This window comes from Mustela nigripes, chromosome 17 (genome assembly GCF_022355385.1).
Source record: "Mustela nigripes isolate SB6536 chromosome 17, MUSNIG.SB6536, whole genome shotgun sequence".
Lineage (NCBI taxonomy): Eukaryota > Metazoa > Chordata > Mammalia > Carnivora > Mustelidae > Mustela > Mustela nigripes.
In genome coordinates this window covers 52,736,187-52,757,068 of record NC_081573.1, presented here as the reverse complement: position 1 = coordinate 52,757,068, position 20,882 = coordinate 52,736,187, and positions in this window count along the sequence as shown.

Sequence of the window (20,882 nt, the reverse complement as noted above, 5' to 3'; positions counted from 1 at the left end):
TGATGCTATTTTTATAGATCCTTTCTTACAAATCCTTCTCTTAGTTCCTGGACATTGGTTTGGGTTTTATTGATTTTTCTAGTCCTGCACCAAGACTAGTAGTACTTTTTAAATTTTTTTTTAATTTTTTATTTATTATTATTATTTTTAAAGATTTTATTTATTTGACAGAGAGAGAGAGATCACAAGTAGGCAGAGCAGCAGGAAGAGAGAGGGGGGAAAGCAGGCTCCCTGCTGAGCAGAGATCCTGATGCGGGGCTCGATCCCAGGACCCTGAGATCATGACCTGAGCTGAAGGCAGAGGCTTAACCCACTGAGCCATCCAGGTGCCCCAAGACTAGTAGTACTTTTAAAATCATCCCAGAAAAGACTCACTTTTTTCCCCTTCATTAAAAAAAAAGTCTTAAATATTCTCTGTGTTGATTAGTCTCATTGAATTTTTGAAAAGCCTGTATTCATTTCCAAAAAGAAGTCCTATTGTGATATTGGTTCGATTGTATTTTATGTTTGGATTAGTTTAGAGAACTGAAGTCTTCTCATTCATGGACATAGTATGTTCACACTTTTTATTTTTTTAGAGTTCTGTAGATTTAAAGAGCATGTCTTAAATTTAAAATTTATTTCATGAAATTCCATAGCTTTTGATACTTTTGTGAAATAATTTTCTCCCATGATATTTTTAAAGGATTATAACAGTATGTGGGAAATCTATTGTCTTGTTTCACAAATATTTAAAAAATAAATTAGAACTCTGAACTCCTTTATTAAAATTATTAAGTTTTTAAATTAAATTCAGTAGAGTTAATACAGTGATATATTAGTTTCAGGTATACAATATGGTGATTCAACAATTCTGTACATTACTCAGTGGTCATCAGGACAAGTGTAGTCCTTAATCCCCATCACCCATTTCATTAATTCCCTAATCCACCTCCCCCTTGGTAACCAGCAGGTTGTTCTCCATAGTTAAGAGTCTGTTTCTTGCTTTGTCTCTCTTTTTCCCCTTTGTTTATTTATTTGTTTTTAGTTGATTCTTTTGGTTTTTTGAAAACAAATAATTATATATACATTGTAATTTACATTTTATTTCTTTTTCTGACTGTGGTGGCCAAAAATTCCAAGACAATATTGGATAACAGTGGTTATTTTGGACATTGTTTTCTTACTCTTGATTTTAGGAGAGGAAATCTTATTGATATTTATGAAGTATTCTTCTCACCTCATGTGGGAGCATTGTTTAACCAGGCATGCATTGGATGTTATCAAAGTGTTTTCTTTTTATCCTTCAGGATGTTCACACGTCTCTTTTGTTTGGATCTATTACCATAGTGACTCAGATTGATGATTTCATAATATTGAACTATCCTTGCACATCTGGAATTAATGCTCCCTGGACACATTGTATTATTCTTTGAATATATGGTTTTAGTTAATTTGCTATAATATTTTATATTACTTTTGCTTCCATATTTGATATTGTAATTTGTCTTCAAATTTTCTTTTTTGGGGGTATTTTTGTCAGATTTTTTTAATGGTATCAGAATTATACTGATTTTTATGAAATTAATTAGAGAACCTCCCTCTTTTTCCATGTTTTGGAAGTTTCAGGAGTATAGAATTAATTCTTTTCTTAAAAGTACTCACCTGTCTGGTTCTAACAAAAATCATTTTGACTTCATACATTAGCATTTGTGTTTCTGAATTTTCTACCTCCTCTTAAGTCAATTTTGACTATTTATGATCTCCAGCACATTTTCAATTTCATCAAGATTCTAAAATCAACATAGCATCTAAAGTATCTTGTACCATTTAAAATATTCAGAAGCTATAAATTTAAAACCATTTTGAAATTTCCATTTATAAGATTCTTAGATGCGAACAAAGCCAGAGCAAAGGTGTCAACCCTGTCTTCCACCAACAGATGGCGATAACAGTCACTATAGATTGTTAATTTTAATTTCAGAACAAATGGGCTTTGAGTCTTCCCAAACCTGATCACTTGAGAACTGAAGACCTTTTCACCATGCTTAGCATTATATAATTGTGCTCTGTGCATTCCCTTACCTCCCTGCTTAGTTCATTTCTTTCTTTTTTTTCTCATTTCTTTCGTCCGCCCCCCCCCCCCGCCTTTTTTTCCCCCTCTGTCCCTCCTTTCTCTTGCTTAGTCTTGGAATGTGTTGATCTTTTCAAAGAATCAAAACTTAGATTTATTCCTCAACTTCCATTTGTATTCTTGTTAAGCCTTTGTTTTTAAAATTTCATATCTTCTTCCAGTCTTTTAAAAAAATTAAGGGTTTGGTTTATTAATTTTCAATGTTATTTAATAATGAAAGCATTTAACTCCATAAAGATCCCCCCTGGTAACACCTTGACTGTATTCTAGCAGTTTTGATATCACCTGTTTTTGTTGTGATTAACTTCTAAATAACCTGTCAGTGCAATTTTGGTATCTTCTTATACATAATTAAGTAGGACAGAAGGAGAGACTTCAGTATCTAAGTCCCTACAATTATGAAGTTGTAGAGGAGAGCAAAACTGTCATAAAGGTGAAATGTTCATGCACGAATTAATCACTTATGAAACTGATCTCATCACTAGTGAGACCAGAGTCTGCCTTTCTGACTGGTGAGATCTCTTTGCCTGGTCACCTCTACCTGATTTGATTTTTGGATGTTTTCCTGACAAAACAAAGCAAGCACATTATCTTTGATTAAAAACAGAGCCTGTAGAATTTTGTTTTGAAGATTTTATTTATTTATTTGACAGAGATGCAGCAAGAGAGGAAACACAAGTATTTGCTTTTTAAAATTCCTGAATAAGGGGCGTCTGGGTGGCTCAGTGGGTTAAGCCGCTGCCTTCGGCTCAGGTCATGATCACAGGGTCCTGGGATCGAATCCTGCATCGGGCTCTCTGCTCAGCGGGGAGCCTGCTTCCCTTCCTCTCTCTCTGCCTGTCTCTCTGCCTACTTGTGATCTCTCTCTGTCAAATAAATAAATAAATAAAATCTTTAAAAAAATTTTAAAAAAAATTCCTGAATAAGCGGGGGGAGTGGGAGAGGGAGAAGCAGTCTCCCCTCAGAGCAGGGAGCCCTATGTGGGGCTCCATCCCAGGACCCTAACCTGAGCTGAAGGCAGACGCTTAAAGACTGAGCCATCCAGGTGCCACAAGCTGGCAGAATTTCGTGAGGTTGAAGGTGATGTTGGAGAACTGCTGGAATTACCCATATTTCTTTGACAACTAAGCATGGGGTTGAAGGCAAGAAACGGAAGAGGAAACTCTTCAAGGTGATGACATGATAGCTTCAGAGGAGAAATATCTAAATAGAAAAGCACTGAATGGGCCCTTGGAAGACTGATAAAGGTTTGATCTTTCTTTTCAGAAAAGCCACTCTTTTTATTGTTCAACCATGAAGGATGTTATATCATGAGATCCCAAATTTTGTCAGAACAAATATGTCTAAATCAATATTTTTGTTCTTTAATTTCATTAAATACACAATAAAATAAACTTACCTTGGCAATTTTATTTCATTTTTCAAGATTAGGTTCCACTCCAATTTTTCTTCAGTGCTCCTTGTGAAATTTTGAACTTCCTTTTAAAGGGATTTACTGTAAAAGGATTATTCTCAAGATGAATTATCCTCAGGAGTATTGAATTTTGCATTTAGTTTTTCTGTGTTTTATGTTTATCAGTTTTATAATTGCCAAGAAAATGTACTCTCTCCTTGCCCCATTTAAAAAATTGAACTTACTAATTTTATGATTTAGATTCTTTATATCTTTATTTTTTGTCTGATTTATCTTCTGGTAACAATAATGGTATGTTGACATTTCACAAAATAACAGTTTTTATGTCAGTTTTTCTTTGTATTTCGAAAAAGTTTTTCTTTATATATCTTTATATATTTAAATGGAATATTGTAAGGCACAGAACAACTCAAAAAGTGATATATGTTATTTTAAATTTAAGTAGTATTGGGCATTCAGTGTTTCACATGCATTTTTTTCAAAATTCCTGAACAGCTGTGGGAATTGATAAGTACTTGCTAACTATTTCACCATATCTTCTTCATTTGGAATGATGTCCATCACTATGATAAAGGGTCCCACCCACTAAATTGTCCCATTTAGTTTTCTTGCCTAGATTTCTTTCCCCTCTAGTATTCATTTTACATTTTTACTATCTTCTTGTATTCCCTTATTTTAAAAACCTGTGATACCACTTTTGTATACACACACACACATTTTATGAAAAACATGGTTTTTTTGGCTTAACATGTTTTGAGGGCCTGATTTAAGTGTCTTAGCTACTCTTATAGCATTAATCCCCTTTTCTTTGGTCATTATAATAAATATTACTTCTGTAACCTTAACTCATATGTTTTGTCTTTTGCACTTCCTTTGTATCTCTTTTATTTTCTGTCTTTTTTTTTTTTTTAAAGATTTTATTTATTTGACAGACAGAGATTACACGTAGACAGAGAGGCAGGCAGAGAGAGAGAGAGGGAAGCAGGCTCCCTGCTGAGCAGAGAGCCCGATGCGGGACTCGATCCCAGGACCCCGGGATCATGACCTGAGCCGAAGGCAGCGGCTTAACCCACTGAGCCACCCAGGCACCCCTTTTATTTTCTGTCTTATGTTGTATGGATTATATTGAGTTTGCTGTTGTGTTTGTCTGTGTTTTAGGAGCTAATAGATCATGTGACTTCTATTGTGGTTATCTTCAGTGTTTCAAATTTCTCATATAATTGCAGGGTCAGAACCAAAGCAGTATCTTTGGGCTTCCCAACCTCCAGCTCCCATTTGAGACAAAGTATTTAGTACATTTACTTCTCCTTTCTTCACAGGTTTTAGTACAAGATATTATTACATTGTGACTTTTACATTCACTTTCAGTTTTAAACCTAGATTTAAAACAGCTACTTAGACTTAACTATGTTGAACAATTTCAGTTTTTATTGCTGGTCTCTTTATGGTTGTTTTACTCCTGAGGCTCCCTTTATTTCGTATATAATTAGGTACTTTTTTTCAACAAAAGTATATTTTCTGAGTTCTTGTTTACATGAAAATGTTATTGCATTACCTTTCCATGTAAATGACTACTTTTTTTCTGTAAAATGGTTAACATGTTAGATGTCTGTAAAGTGGTAAGTCTTAAGCTCACTGTTTTCTTCTATCACATCTCTAGATTTCCTTCTCTTCTAGTTTTTCAGTTCTTCACTTGAACTTTTTAAACATCATCTTTGTTCTCCATTCTCCCTTGATTATCATATTTTCTCTTTTCATCTTAATCCTTTGTCTTTTTCTTTTAGATTCTGAGAAATATCTTAAGTTCACTGTATTGTCTGTATTTTTTTTGTTGTTGTTGTTGTTGGTCCTTTATTGTCCATAGTTTTCTTATTCTGATACATTTTAAGTTTCCTTCAAATCTTCTGTATCATTCATCTTCCTTTTTCTCTTTTCCCTTTGCCTGTTCATCTTGATCTTTTCTTATGCTGAATATTCATAGACCCCCCCCCCCTTTTTTTTGGTCCTTTTTTTGAGAGTCCCAAGCAGGTTCTTAATCATTTCTTCTGGATTTTGGAGTAGCTTATCTTCAGAGGCAGGTTCTTCTCTAGCTTCTTCCTCTTAAAATGTTCCTTGTCGTTTAGTTATGCCTTTCCCTAAGATAAATTCAGTCTTCCCTGGTGATAAAGAAGAGTGAAATCATTGCCTTATGGACATCTATAGGTTCAGGAAAATGTAAATATTTCACTCTTCCTTAATGAAGAGAAAAATATTCCTCTTCTTAGTGTATATTTTTAACTATGTGTTAATTGAAATTATTACAATATTTTCTACATAAAAAACTTGGCTTTAATGGCCTCCTACCTATCTTGCAGAAATAATTCTTAAAAATGCTTTTGTTGTATTTTGTGACAGAACCATGCTTTAAAAAAACAAAAACCTTGCTTTATTTCTTAGGATAGTTTACATTAACAGAAAACTTATAAAGATAGTACAGAGGGTTTCCACATACTTCTCACCCAGATCCCCCTATTATTAACACCTTACATTAGTATGATGCACTTATCACAATTAGTGATCAACAATGATACATTATTATTAACTAAAGGCCATATTTTATTTACATTACCTTAATTTATACCTAATACTATTTCTACCATTCCAAGGTCCCATCCAGGATACCACATTACACTTAGTCATCAAGTCTTCTTAGATTCCTTTTGGCTGTGACATTTTTTCAGACTTTTTAAATTTTTGATGAGTTTTTGATGAGTTTTTGAGAGGGATATTTTGTAGAATGTCCCTCAGGTGGGATTTGTCTTATGCTATTCTCTTGAGTAGACTGGCGTCATGAGATTTTGACAAGTCACAAGGCTAACATACCATTGTCATCCCATCATATCCAAGGGTGCATACTGTCAGGATAACTTTTCACTGTTGATCTTGGTCTTGATTACCTGGCTGAAGTTGTGTTTGTCAGGTTTCTCCACTGTAAAATTACTCTCCCCTCCTGCTTTTTACACTGTGCTCTTTAGAAGGAACTCACTACGTGTAGCCCATAGCTAAGGAGTGGGGAGTAATGCTTCACCTCTTTGAGTGTAGCATATCTACATAAATTATTTGTAACACTTCTGCAAAGGAGATTTGTCTCTTCTCCCCCATTTATATATCCAATAATTAATTTATACCAGTACTGACTCAAGAATATTTACTTTATACTTTGGATATAATCCAATACCATTTCATTTATTTCATTGCTCAGATTGTCCAGCCTCAGCCATGGGGAACTTTTTTGATTGGCTTCTTTGACATGTCCTCATTACCATGGGCTTATTTACTCATTTTGAGCACTTCCTTATTTACTGGTACGATAAGGTATTCCAGGCTCATTTTATATATTTCCTGCCTTAGTTCTAGATCAGCAATCCCTCTAAAGAGCCCTGTTCTTTTTATTGGGGAATGGTATTAGAAACCAAGATCTGGAAATTAGGTGTGCTCAGTGCTACTGAGGTGTCATTACTTCTAGGCCCTCTCAGCTGACAGAGCAAGGAGATATATGTCTGTATATACACACATCTGTAAATATCTCTTTATGTAGCTAATTGTATCTATACCAAGCTAAACATGAGTTTTTACTGATGTCTACCACTTCAGCTCATTACTAGATGAATCATTCTAGTCTCTCCCCCCCTTGCTGCTTTGTAAACTCCCACTCCAGAACCTAGATTTACTCTTAAAATAATATTTTCTTTAAAAAAAGTCCCAGTTCTATAAATATGCCTGTTTATGTGTGTGTACTTTTTAAATACTCATTGTCGAATATTTAGAAAATTCAACAATGTCTATGACAGAAAGCCAAAATCTCTTCTGGTCAATAGCTGTTAACATTTTACCCCTCCCCCCAATTTTATGAACAAAATCTTAATCACACTAGATACACTATTTTGTGATCTGCCTTTTCCCCTCAACCATATATAAGGAGTTTTTCCTCCATGTCATAACTATTCTCAAAAGTCATAATTTTAATTACCTATAGAATATTAGGCTTTTGGACATTCACATTTTAATAATTTTTGGTGTTATAAATAATGGTAATAAATACTCCAAAAGATAAAGAGTCATTATGAACATACCTGATTATTATTTAGAATATTTTATGGAAGTGAGCCCTAGGGTCTGACCATTTTAAGGAGAATGATAAACAATGAAAAATTTTCTTCCAGGAATGACAGCAGCAATTTAGCTTCCTGTCATCATTGTATATGAGCCATTTTATCTATATCCTTAGGAATATGGGGTATTGGAATAATTTTTAAAAATCATCATTCAATTAATTAAAATGGCATCTTGTTAGTTTTTTTTTTTTTTCACATTGAACGTCGTTTATCACGAGTGTTTTGGGGTAATCTTTTCCTAAGTTAGTTGGCCATTATATTTATTTGTTTCTCTATTGCCTATTAATACCCTTGCTTATTTTTTTTGTTAGGTATTTTTATTGTTTTATTGTTTCAAAATAATATTATAATTTCAAAGCAAGTGTATATTCAATATAGAAAACTTTGTTTATTTATCTATTTTATTTTTTTAAAGATTTTATTTACCAATTTTCTAGAGAAAGAGAGAACACAAGCAGGGGGAGCAGCAGGCAGAGGCAGAGGGAGAAGCACGCTCCCTGCTAAGCAAGGAGACCAATGCAGGTCTTGTTCCCAGGACCCTGGGACCATGATCCGAGCCAAAGGCAGCTGCCCAACCAACTGAACCACCCAGGCATCCCCAATATAGAGAACTTAAAAACAAAGAAAAATACAAAGAAAAAAATTACCCATGATCTCATCACTAATTCTGGTTTCATTGCTATTATTTTCATTTTGGTGTATTTATTTACATACCAGAAATCAATATTTTACACTTTATATATAGCTAATTAGAAAAATGGTACACTGAGTCCTTTTGTAGTCTGATTATTAATCACTTAGTGTTATATCATTACTATTTCCTCATCCAACACACAATGTCCTTTTCTACCTAAAAGCAAAGACTTCTTGAGAATGAGTGTCCATGCATCTATATTTCTTTCCTTCTTTCCTTCCTTCCTCCCTTACTCCCTTCCTTTGTGAGAGAGAGAGAGAATGAGAGAGAGAACAAGAGTGCACAAGCAGGGAGAGCGGCAGGCAGAGGGAGAAGGAGAAGCAGGGAGCTGGATGTGGGGCTCCATCCCAGGACCTTGGGATAAGGACCTGAGCCTAAGGCAGACGCTGAACTGACTGAGCCACCAGGTGGTCCTAATTATCTTTTCTGTAGTCTTTCTTCATCAAGAAGTCCGACTCCGTTCAACAGATTGATACATACCCAAATCTGGACCATCTCCTATTTCCATGGCTCTATTCTCCATGCCACAGGATTTCTACAGGATTAGTACTCACCTTACTTCCTGGAATTGTGAGTCACTGTGTTCCCTTGCAATGCCTCTGCCGCTGCTGCCACTCTTTTAGCCTTGGGGCAAAGAATAGGAAGTATGGCTACCTTCCACTTTATCTCTGCATTCCAATCATGTATTACAGGTTTGTCTCTGAATCTTCCATAGCACAACTATATTGCTATAACATTTCACAAAGCCTGGGTAAAGACCTTACAATCAAAGAAGATAAATTGAACAAAGAGAAAGTTAAAATCAATTAATGGATTATTCCCTGAGACCACATATCCAAGTTCCTTCATCTGAGTCCCCAGCTGGCACTACCCGGGCCACTTCCTAGACTGGGTAATTCTGATAGTGGGTCACCTCATTTACCTCCATTCTCAATGGCTTCCTGTAATGCCTTTCTCTTTTATGGAGCCTCAAGTTCCCACCCCACTGAAAGTACTCATTTATCATCTATAGATTGGTTCCCTGCCATGATGATTGACAGTTGCAGCAGCTACTCTTCTCAGAAATAGAAATAAACCTAGTGTTCTGCCCATAGGGGTGGAGCTTGTTTTTGGACATCCTCTCTCCCAACATAATCTCTACTCCTAATGATTAGTACCTTTTTTGAAATCAGATTATTAAGTATAAAATTAAAGTCTCCTTATAGGCTAGCAGAAAATTGAAAAGATATAGGCATAAAGCTAAGCATTGTAGTATAATTTATAACTGCAAAAGGCTGTCCATCAACAGGATGAACAACTAAGGTATTGACACATCATGAAGTATTATGCAACTATAAAAAGAATAATTCCAAATAATGCTAAAGAATGATATTCAAGGTGTAATGTTTAGTGAGAAGACCAAGGTAGAGAAAAACGTGCATAGTATACTGGTATTTGTGTAGGAAATGAGGGTATATGAATATATGTGCATATTTGTTTATATTAAAAATTCAACAATAATCCATGCAATAATATTGTTATCTACAAGGGGAGAGAGGGAACAGAGTGGAGTAAAAATGGTAGAAGCTAGGCTTCCCTAAATATACCTTGTTTGTAGATTTAATTTTGGAGCCATGCAAATATTTACATAATTAAAAATGAAGTAAAAATAAAAATATTATCCCTAAAAATTAAAATCAAAATAGAGACAAATTAATTTAAATGTGTAGTGAGTTGGTGACTTAACCAAGCATGGAGAAGTTATTTGAAGGTACTCTAAACCAAAGTAAGGTGTCTGGACACCCCTTGTGGCATATAGCCTAAGGGCTTAAAGATCTACAAAAAATTGTCTAGTTTTGTCTAGTCTATAGCCACAAGCTGGTGTTCACTTTATGGTATCTTAATGCCATTTCTTAGTAAAAAGAACCACGGATCATTGGTGAAATGTGGATTCCAGGTCTGGTACAAGAAGTGGTAAGGTATCTGAGCATCTTTTCAAACCAGAAAGCAAGGATGTGTTTAAAGTCTCAAGAACCAGCTGAAAGTGGCTCCTCTTGACCAAAACAGGAGCAATTTGAACAATAAGAAGAGGAACAATGGCTATGGGGTAAAACATATTAAACATGTTAAAATTCATGGATTCATAATGGCACTTAATTAAATACATCATGATCCTTTGAAGATGTTAGGGAACTGATAAATAAAAGGAAAGAATGAAACATTTAGCCAGCTTTTTCTATACAAATGCATCTTAGGACAAAGAGTTGATCAGGAAAGATTTTATAGAACTATCCAGCTGATAAAGAAGAAATGATAATCACCATTTTGCATGCCAATGAAATGGATCTAGTCAACGGTCTTTAGTAGCTGCTAAAATCACAAAAGGAAAGATAAGCAGACTATGTGCCTTATGATGGGAGTGCATACCACCAGCTATGAAGCACTCTTGCCCCGGAGACAAATCCAAACTAGATGTAGCTAATGTGCCGAAAATACTGGGGACAGAAGCACATGCTAAGTGACACTACTGGCAAATGATCTAGTTTCTCTAACAACAACAACAACAACAACAACAACAACAACAACAAAAAGACAAAGAGGAAAAAAGGAAGGAGATACCTAAAGGTTAAAAATTTAAGAGTCATAACAAACAAATGCACATATGAATGTTTGGATCCTGATTTATACAAACTAATTGTCAAAAAGTATTTATGAGGTGATTGGGGGAAATTTGGACATCAACTGACTATTTGATGATATCAAGGAATTAGTGTTAATTTAGGTGTGGTGGTGGTATTGTGGTTACATTTAAGGGAACAACCCTTATTTTTTAGAGATACATATTGACACATTTTTCAGAAGAAATTTATGATTGCTTTAAAATCTAACATGTGGGGTGAGGAAATGGGGCAATAGAGATGAAAGAAGAATGGACTTGGACTATTTTCTTCCCCCCAAGATTTATGTATTTACTTGAGAGACAGAGAGATGGCACAGGGGGAAGGGGCATAGGGAGAAGGAGAGAGCAAATCTCAAACAGACTCCCCACTGAGCACAGAGCCTTATGGGGGGCTCAATCCCATAACCCTGAGATCATGATCCTAAGATCATGATCTGAGCCCAAACGAAGAGTTAGTTGTTCAACTGACTGACTCGCCCAGGTGCCCCTTGGACTGTTGTTTTTGTACCTGGATAAGAGGTACATATGGGCTCACATTATTGTTCTCTCTCTCTTGTGTACATTTAGAATTTTCATGTTATAAAAAAGGTTAAAAAAAAAAGAAGAAAAAGGAGAAGGAGGAGAAAGGGAGGAAGGGGAGGAAAAAATCTTCATGTAGGATTTTACTAGTACATTTAGTAGTGTTTTCTTAGAGCTCCTTCACAAGCTTGTGGTGAAGAAAGGCATACTCAGATCCTGTGCAGGGGACTTGGGGCCTCTATTCTGATCTTTGGTAGAACTTTGTGAATGAGAACATGTACACTCACCTCCCAAAATATAAGAACAATGCAGCCTAAGTTTATTTAGTGAAAAAAAAATTCCATATAACCTTCAAAGATGTAACTTTACATATAACAAAGATAGTTTTTTATAGGATTCTGCAAAAATCGAATTCTCAAAGTGTGATCAAGACCACCCCAAGGCCCCTGAAGTCATTTTAGGAATCCATAATGTCAAACTATTTTTATAATAACATTGAGGTATGTTTGCTTTTCTCACTCAATCTTTCACAGGGTAGTGGAAGCTTTTCTAGAAGGTACATGATTCTAGATAACTTGATTGCTCTGGCAGCTAACAGAGTGTGAGCTTGTGTGTTATTTTTATGTGGTTGAGTTCCTGCGTTTTAAAATTTTTTCAATATAACAAGTCCAAATTCCTTCTTTTTACAAAACACAGACACACAGATGCACACAAATTGATATTATTTGCTTTCCAGAATCCATTCACCTCCTACCCCAAGATTTTAGTCATAGGATAAATTCTTAATTAAAGCTCAAGGTCAAACACTTGGGTGTTCTTTCTCCCCTGACGGTCTCTGCAAAAAGTAACTTCTCTGCAAACACATAGACCACAGGGCATCTGGACAACTTTAGGCCACAGAAGCTCTATCTGCCCCTTGCAGGGCATGTCCCTGGGTCATGGACCTTTCTTTTTGCATCTGTAAAATAGAGGACAATTGTTTTTACCTTGTTGAATTGATGAAATGATACAACATGCATGTAATAACTGGGTTCTGCCTATAGTGACTAGAAGGAATGGCTGGTTCATTCCATTATCCAAAATCACTGGAGATCATGAATGGCTCAAAACATTACTTTTCACTTCCTTAAGGTCATTCAAAGAATACCTTGTTTGGGTTTCTGGAAGTTTTTTTTTTTTTTTTTTTCCCCTCCACTTCCTTCATTCTTCAGCCCCTCTCCCAATCCCAATATCTGTGGTCTTTTTCACCCTTCATCCCTCACCCCAGATTCATCCACTATTCTTAATGTCTTCAAGGTTCTGAACATTGATCCTGTTGCCATCCTGTTGGGACAACAGCAAGTCCTTACAGTGTGAGTAGGAGAAGCAGGAAAGAGGTGAAGAAAACAGCATGGCCATGTAGCCCAAGTTGTTGCTCATGAGGTTAGCTTTCCTTACTGACTGCCCCATTAGAGTCCTTGCTCCATCAATTTTCCAATCCAATGAGCAACACCTTTGTTTTTATCACCTCCAACCCAGCCCTTCTGTTATCACACCCACCATTCTATTATTATGATCTCTTCCTTATGTATATAGTCTTAACTCCCTTTCCACTCTCTCCTTCCATTCAACACACATGGCTAACCCCACTAATTCCACCCTTGGTTAAACCCAACACGCAGCTTGCCCCGAACAAAAGAATGTGACTGGATAAATCAACTCCATGCTTACTGGTCTGATCAACTTACAAATATAAATATCCAGTGAGCCTCAGTACCTCCCAGCAATGCCACTCTATTTTCCTAGTCACTCCACTCTTCTAACTTGACTTCTCATATTTTAAAATCTGTCCTCAAACATCACACACTAAAAAACCCATACATTTGTTGTCTAAATCTGGGTGTTCTTGGGAGTAAAATGTGGTGCTATTAATAGATTTGGGAGACAATAGACCAAAGCAGTGTTGTTCCAGGCAAATCACATTCCCCTGATAGTTTCCTTTCTCCTTACTTTCATCTGGGCATTCCATGGCTTATCTATCTCATGGAGAATAGAGAAATAAAGAAGTGAGTTTCAGACCTGCCAACAACTTCATCTGCCGCTGTGTGCTTGGCCTTCCTTGTTCTTCCAGGGGACGGTGTATTAGTTTCCTGTGGCTTCCATAATAACTTATTATAAACCTGGTGGCTAAAAATGACAAAAATGTATTCTCTCACAGTTCTGGAGGCTAGAAGTCTGAAATCAAGGTGTTGGCAAGACCACACTCCCTCTAACAGCTCTGAGGAAGAATTCTTTCTTCCCGTTTTCTGATGGTTGCTGGCAGTCCTTGGCATTCCTTAGCTATAGACACATTGCTCCAATCTCTGTTCTCATCATCACGTGGCATTCTCCTGATGTGTCCTTGTCTCTATTTTCTCTTCTTATAAGGATACCAGCTATTGGATTAGGGACAAGCTTTATCCTGTATGATCTCATCTTAACTGACTACATCTACAAGTAAGGCCACATTCATGGGTTCCAGGTAAATATGAATTTTAGGGGGACACTATTCAACCCCATATAGATGGACTCCCAAGTCCAACCCCTCCACTTTGGCTGTCTGCATCCCTTCCCCATGGGCCTTTTCAAAAACTCTGTTCCTGCAGTTCTCTCTTCTCTCTGTTGCATGACCATTTCCTCCTCTTCAGTGTGTCATTCCTATCATGGCACAGACATGCTGTCATATTGTCTATATTAAAAATCCTTCCCACATGCAGGGTTCCCCTCCATCTACTGACCCACTTTAGAGCAAAAGGCCTTGAATGAGTCACCTGTGCTTACCATCTGCACTTTCTCTCTGCCCAAATTCTCTTTCATTCACTTTGGTCTAGGTTTCAACTTTACTGCTTCTCTGCAACTAGTCCTATCAGGATAACCAGAGATTTCCATGTTGCAGATTCCATGGTCAGTCCTCTTCTTGCCCAACCTCTCAGTGATATTTAATGATCAGTCTTGTCTCTCACTTGGATTTGGGACACAACGCTTTCTTGGTTACCTCCTATTTTAACCCTCTATTCTCAGACTCCTGTGCTGGCTCCCCATCTTCTTCATGACCTCTAAATGCCAAATGGCTCTAGGCTCTCTTCTCTTTCAGGTCTTTGCCCACTCTACTGGTGACCACCACTAGTCCTTTGTTGCCATTGGTGTGCTGATCACTCTGGCCACATGTCCAGTCTGAGTTCCTGACCACATATTGAATACCCCTTCATTTTCACTTGCACATCTAATACCCATCTTAAAATTAGCATGTCCTAGAACTGAACCGTCAATTTCCCCCCACCCAGCATTTATGCCACCTACAAAATGTACCATCCCCCATTTGCCCCACTTCAGTACATGGAACCTCCATTATTCTAGACTCAGACCAAAAATTAAGGGTTCCACTGCTTCTACACATATCTCCCTGTGTTCCTTCAGTCCCAACCACTTGCCTTCATCTTGATGCCATCCTTCGTAGACCTCATCACTAGGATCTTCTACCTGGGTTTCTGTAATGGTGGCCAGCATCCCTCTTGTCCCTCTCCATTCCATTCTCTACCCAGGAGCCAATTCAATCGTGTTATTCTCTTGTTCAACGCTTCCCCACTGACCTCTTATCTCATATCACTTAGAGTGGAATCCAAATTCTTTGCCTTTCTACAAGTCCCAACATACACCTGGACCTTGGTTAGCTCTATGGCTTCCCTCTTCCTATGTTCCCTCAGCTTTACCTGTACTAGCTTAATTGTGGGACCTTGATCATACCAAGTTCTTCAGCCTCAGGGCTTTGCCTTTGCTGTTTTCTCCTGCTGACATACTCTGCCCTCTGATTTGGTTTGTGTCCTTTCTCATTTTGTTCAGGTTTTAGCTCAAATGTCACCACCTTAGTGAGATCTTGCCTAACCACCGTATCTAAACCAATTCCCCCTCCTGGCCCCTGTGTACCCACTTCCTTTCTTCTTACCTAGCTTCGCTTTTCTTCATACTCTTTGTCAATACCTGAAATAATACTATATATACATTTTGTTTTCTTGTCCCTTTCCTCCACTGTACTGTAAACTTGTGAGGTCGAGGCATTATTTGTTGTGTTCAGTGAGAATAATACTTAGCATGTTGTACTGAATAGGCATGGCTTTACTTCATTATTAATATTGTTACTGAAATAAAGTATTTTTAAAGTTAATACTGAAAGTTTAATTACTAACAAGTTTCTGTATAGCTTGAGAAAAATATTCATTTTGTAGATTTAATGGCTTTCTATGGGAATCTTGAACATTCAAGGATATTAGTGATACATATCAAGTTTGAAGCTGGTTTTAGTAGTTTTAATAGTAATTTTAACAAATACCATTATTTAGCCCTTATTACAGTGACAGGTGCTTTGTTTGGATTATCTTATCTAATTCTTAAAACAATTCTATGGGGGTATTTATCACCTCAATTCACAACTGTGGTGTGGTAGTTTAAAATATGACCACAAATTCTTTGAAAGGTGGGAGCTGGAGCACCTGGGTGACTCAGATGGTTAAGGGTCTGCCTTCAGCTCAGGTCATGATCTCCAGGTCCTGGGATCGAGCCCCATTTCTTGGGATTGAACCCCATTGTCAGGCTCCCAACCCTGCAAGGAGTCTGCTTCTCTGTCTCCCTTAACCTCTCCCATTTGTGCTCTCTCTGCCTCTCTCTCTCTCTCAAATGAATAAATAAGAGGAGGCTAATTTGCCTCCTCTTGAGTGGGGGCTAGGCTTAGTGACTCAATTCTAAAGAATAGAAGATAGAAGTGGCAGTGCTTGGTTTCTAAGATTAGACGGTCAAAGCCATTGTGACTTCCTCCTTATTCTTTCTCTTGGATCACCCAACCTAGGTCTTAGTTTTCTCATCCTCAACATGAAGGGCATGGACCTGACATCCCTAGTCACCCAGTCCAATATGTTGTAAATTGCCTCTGTATCAAATAGCTTTAGCATGGACCAACACATCAGAATAATTAGGGACTCTATGCTAGAAAGAGCTGAAACTTTGATGGTTTTGCTCTATTTTGTTGGATTTGGGGAACTATATGAGAAAAAGCATGAAGTCACTCAGGCAAACCTAAGAAGAGATCTGCATGGCTAAGAGATGAAGCCTCCTGCCAGTCAGCCATGTGTCGGCACCGTCTTGGAGGTAGAACCTCCAGACTTGGTGAAACCTTCAAATAACTGCTGTCCTAGGCAACATTTTGACTGCCACCCCATAAGGGACTCCAAGTCAGAACCACTAAGCTGCTCCTGGATCTCCAATACAGAGATACTATGAGTTAAGAAATATCTTTTCTTTTAAGCCACTAAGTTTTGGGGATAGTTGATTGTGTGGCAAAAAATAAATACAATTGTAAATGGAAGGACAGCATGGTTAAGTCAAGGACCTCCCAGCTTATAGCTAGTAGTGATGATCCAAGTATTGGAACCCAGGCATTCTGATTCTATAGTACACATGTTCAACCACCATGCTATAAAGGAGGTCAAGATCCTGTCTCAAGTAATTGCCACATTCTAATTCACTGTCAGCATAGTGAGTACGATCTGTCCTTGGCTATTAAACTGGCTGGTCTTGCTCCATCAGAAGGTCATGTTCTAGGCAGCCACTGACCTTGTTTTTAAGTCCTTATTCTGCCCCAGGTTTGTTCCACCATAGAGTGGATATCTACCTTACCAGTATGTCTTTTTCCATTCCTTTGGGCTTCTGCTCATCCCCATTTCCAATCATGTAATTCTGATAAAGTTGCCAATTATTGTACTCTTCTTGCCCCATAGGTCGGTATGTGAATTAACCTGGCCAATCATAGAGTACTATCACTGACTGACTACTGTAATTGGGCCAAAATTAGAGCATATGATCTACAATCAGCCAAGCAGAGCCTTTCCCTGTGATTTATATTATATTATATTATGTTATAATATATTATATTTTATATGTCCTTTGAGAGCTTGAATCTAGCCAACCCTGAGAGCAATTCCATCCTTTTCTAATCTATGTGAGTCAATAAATTCTTTGTTTTAAATCAGTTTGAGTTGAGTTTTATCACTCGCCCTTAAGTTATGACTAGTATGAAGAGTCTGTTCTAGCTTTTGGAATATGGTAGATCTCTCCCATTCTCCATAAGCAACAGTGGTTCTATGTCATTTGGAGAATCTGGAACAGAACTGTCCATTGGTTGGGTCAACCTTCCCACAGAGGATGAAGAACCTTCCCTTCATCCTTCAGGAAGCATCTGGCTTTTCTGGAAGCCAGTGATGGTCTGGAGGCAAGCTCAAAATAGAACAGTGTTATGACGGATGGGTAGCTCAGTCACTCAGTTTAAAACCTTAGTCATGTCTGTATCCTTTCTTTCCTTAGTTGCTCACCCCTCCCCCAACTCTTAACACACACACACACACACACACACACACACACACACACATCCTGTTAGTCATCAAGTCCTGTTGATTTGGATCAAATGCTTAATGGAACTAAGTGGAGTGACCATCAAGAAAGTTGGTGGCTGGCGGGGTTCTTCCTTGCAAATCCAGTTTTTCTTCCTCATTTCTACTGCCACCTCGATGGACTATAGCAGTTCGTCTCCCTACCTCTAACCTCAACCCCTGAAGTCCATTTCTCCTATCTCTTCTAGAATTTGTTTTCTAAAGCACACTTTTGATTGGTACATGCTTTTGATGGATTTAAAAGTCTTCTCCAGTTTTTCACTACTGGCTTGTTAAATTGCAAACCATTCCAGACTCTCCATAAATTGACCCACATTTGCTATCCAATGTCCTATGACCTTGATGGATAAGTCTTCTAGTCTTCCAGCACCCCTCCCATTGCAGCAGCACCTACCACCTACTCTTACCTCTTTCTCTAAATAAAATACTATCCTTCCTTTCCAATAAGTCTTCAAGATCCATTTCAGTTCTATCTCCTTCATAAAATAATCTCTGAACATGTCACTCCACAGTGAATACCCTTTTCTGTGAACTCTGGAACAATTGTTGTCTAGACAAGTTCCCCCCCCCCGCCCAAGTGTGCTCACATTCCCAAGGAGAATTTGGCCAGTACAAGTCAAATTTTTGGTGTTTTTATAAAACTACTGATTATATATTCAAATTTGTCTGAGCAGATTATTTCCGAACCCAGTTTCTTTCTTGTCTTCTACTTCCAAATTACATCCTCATGCTTTGGTGGCGCGTTTGTTCCAAAGTACAAATTAAGGATCATTAAGATTTGCTTTGTGACCTACAGATTAAGAACTGTTTATTATTAATGTTATTATTTAAAACCATAACCATTGGGAAAGTGGTATGAAAAGGGGAGAGGACTGCTGTAACAATTTCTACAGTTTTTAAATGAACTATATTTTGTTATTTCTACACACTCACTCTTCCCCTTCCCCTCATTGTTTTAATATGGGATTTTAACTAGAAATTGTATAAAATCTGTTGTATTGGCATAGCCTGACAAACATTCATTGTGTACTCACTCTCTGCCAGGAATAGTGATAGATGCTTGCGATACAAAGATAAACAAGCCCCTGCAGGAAGCAGAAGAGTTTTCCAGATGGAGTCCATGTGGAAGGACATTCTAGGCAGAGGGAACAGCATATGCAAACTCATGTGTCCTAGGAGACAGACATGAAAACTCTGTGGTTCAGATTCTGAGCAATTTTTTTTTTTTAAATTTGGTGACTTTTAAAAGTCTGATAGCTACTAGATTAAACCCTCCCTGTCATACACTCTCCTCCACCATCTTTCTCTCCACAAGGGCAGTTCAGGGTCCAGATTCAGACACTATCTTTATTGGGTTCCACTGCTATAGGCCACTTCATATATACATTGATATCTGTTTAATTCTTATTTCACTTTAGGTAGTTGTCACTATCCTCAATTTAGAGATGAGTAAAGTGACTTGTCTAAAGTCTCACAAATAGGAAAAGGAGGAAGGATGTGAATTATGTCCACTTCTCATCTGGAGAAAGTGACCAACTGGGCATTTTTCGTGCTGGGATGAGAAAGACCTTACTTTCAAGTTCAGAACAGCCTGTCTCCCCAGATTCTGAATTAACCGTATCACTTGTAGAGAGAAGCCTTTAAAAGGAAGGGTGACTGACCATTTATCCAGGGTGTTGGTAGGAAGAGATTTTGAGGAGTTTGTACTTGAGAATGCTTCTCCAGTTCTGTGAGCTCTGGAGCTTGGTGCAGAGTAGGTACTCCTATATGTTGAATGACTGAAGCCTGTTCACATGCCTGTGGCTAGTCTCTCCTCTTGGATTCAAAGCCCTTCGTGGGCAGGGTCTCGGTTGTGCCTGTCTAGGGACACTGTGTAGTTGAGTAGGCTTTGGAAAATGTTTTGAGTACTGGGTGAGTGAATGAATGGAGTACGGGGTGGGGGGCGGCTGTTGATGGGAGGCCACGGCGGGCTCTGAAGACTTCCCAGGGTTTAATAGGGTGCCGCGTTGGGGCCTCTGTATGGGCCATGTCTTTCCTCCTCCCCCGGGCCTCCACGTCTTACAAACCAGACTGGAGGGAGGGGCTATGCAGACAGGGAGGGGCTGCGGAGCCCCGAGGGGCCAGGTCTCCTAGTGCGGCGCCCACTCCCTCCACGGGTTGGGTGGGGGGGGGGGGAACTGGAAGAGGTGAGGCCCCAGGCCGGCTGAGCCCAGCTGGGGCCCCTTCCCCGAGACCTGCCACCGCAGCTTCTACCTGCCTCCCCAGCCGCCCCTTCGCTGCCCCGGGCCGGGTGCGCCCGGCGGGCACCTGGTCCGCCACCCCCGGGGGGCCCCCGCCGCCGCCTCCCGAGCCGGCCCGGGTCGGCGGGGCGGGCCCGAGCGCTCCGCGGCTCCGGGACCGGTCCCCCGGGGCGCGGCCGGGCAGCCGCCCCCGCCCCCCCTCCCCGGGGGCCGGGCCGGGCTCCCGGGGGGCGGGGACTCGCCCAGTGGCAGCAGCGTCCGGGCCGGCGGCGGGCGCGGGGCGGCTTCCTGCAGGCGGCGCCGGGGCGAGCCGTTGCCCGCTGCAGCCACCGCCGCCGGGTCGCCGGGTCGCGGGGGCCGCGGCGCTCGGGCCGCGTCGGTGCCTCCCGGGCGCGCTGCGCGGCCGTCGCTGCTGCCCGCGCTCGTGCCGCCGCCGCCGCCGCCGCCGGTTACGCCAGCCCCGCCGCCGCCCGCTCTGATTCTGCGCATAGGCAGCCCCCAAGCCTGTCATTCTGCAAAAACACAGTTTACTCAACACACCACACACACACTCACACACACACGCGCGCACACACACGCGCACACTGGCCCCCTCGCGCACACGCACGGAGGGCGCGAGCGAGCAGACGCGCAC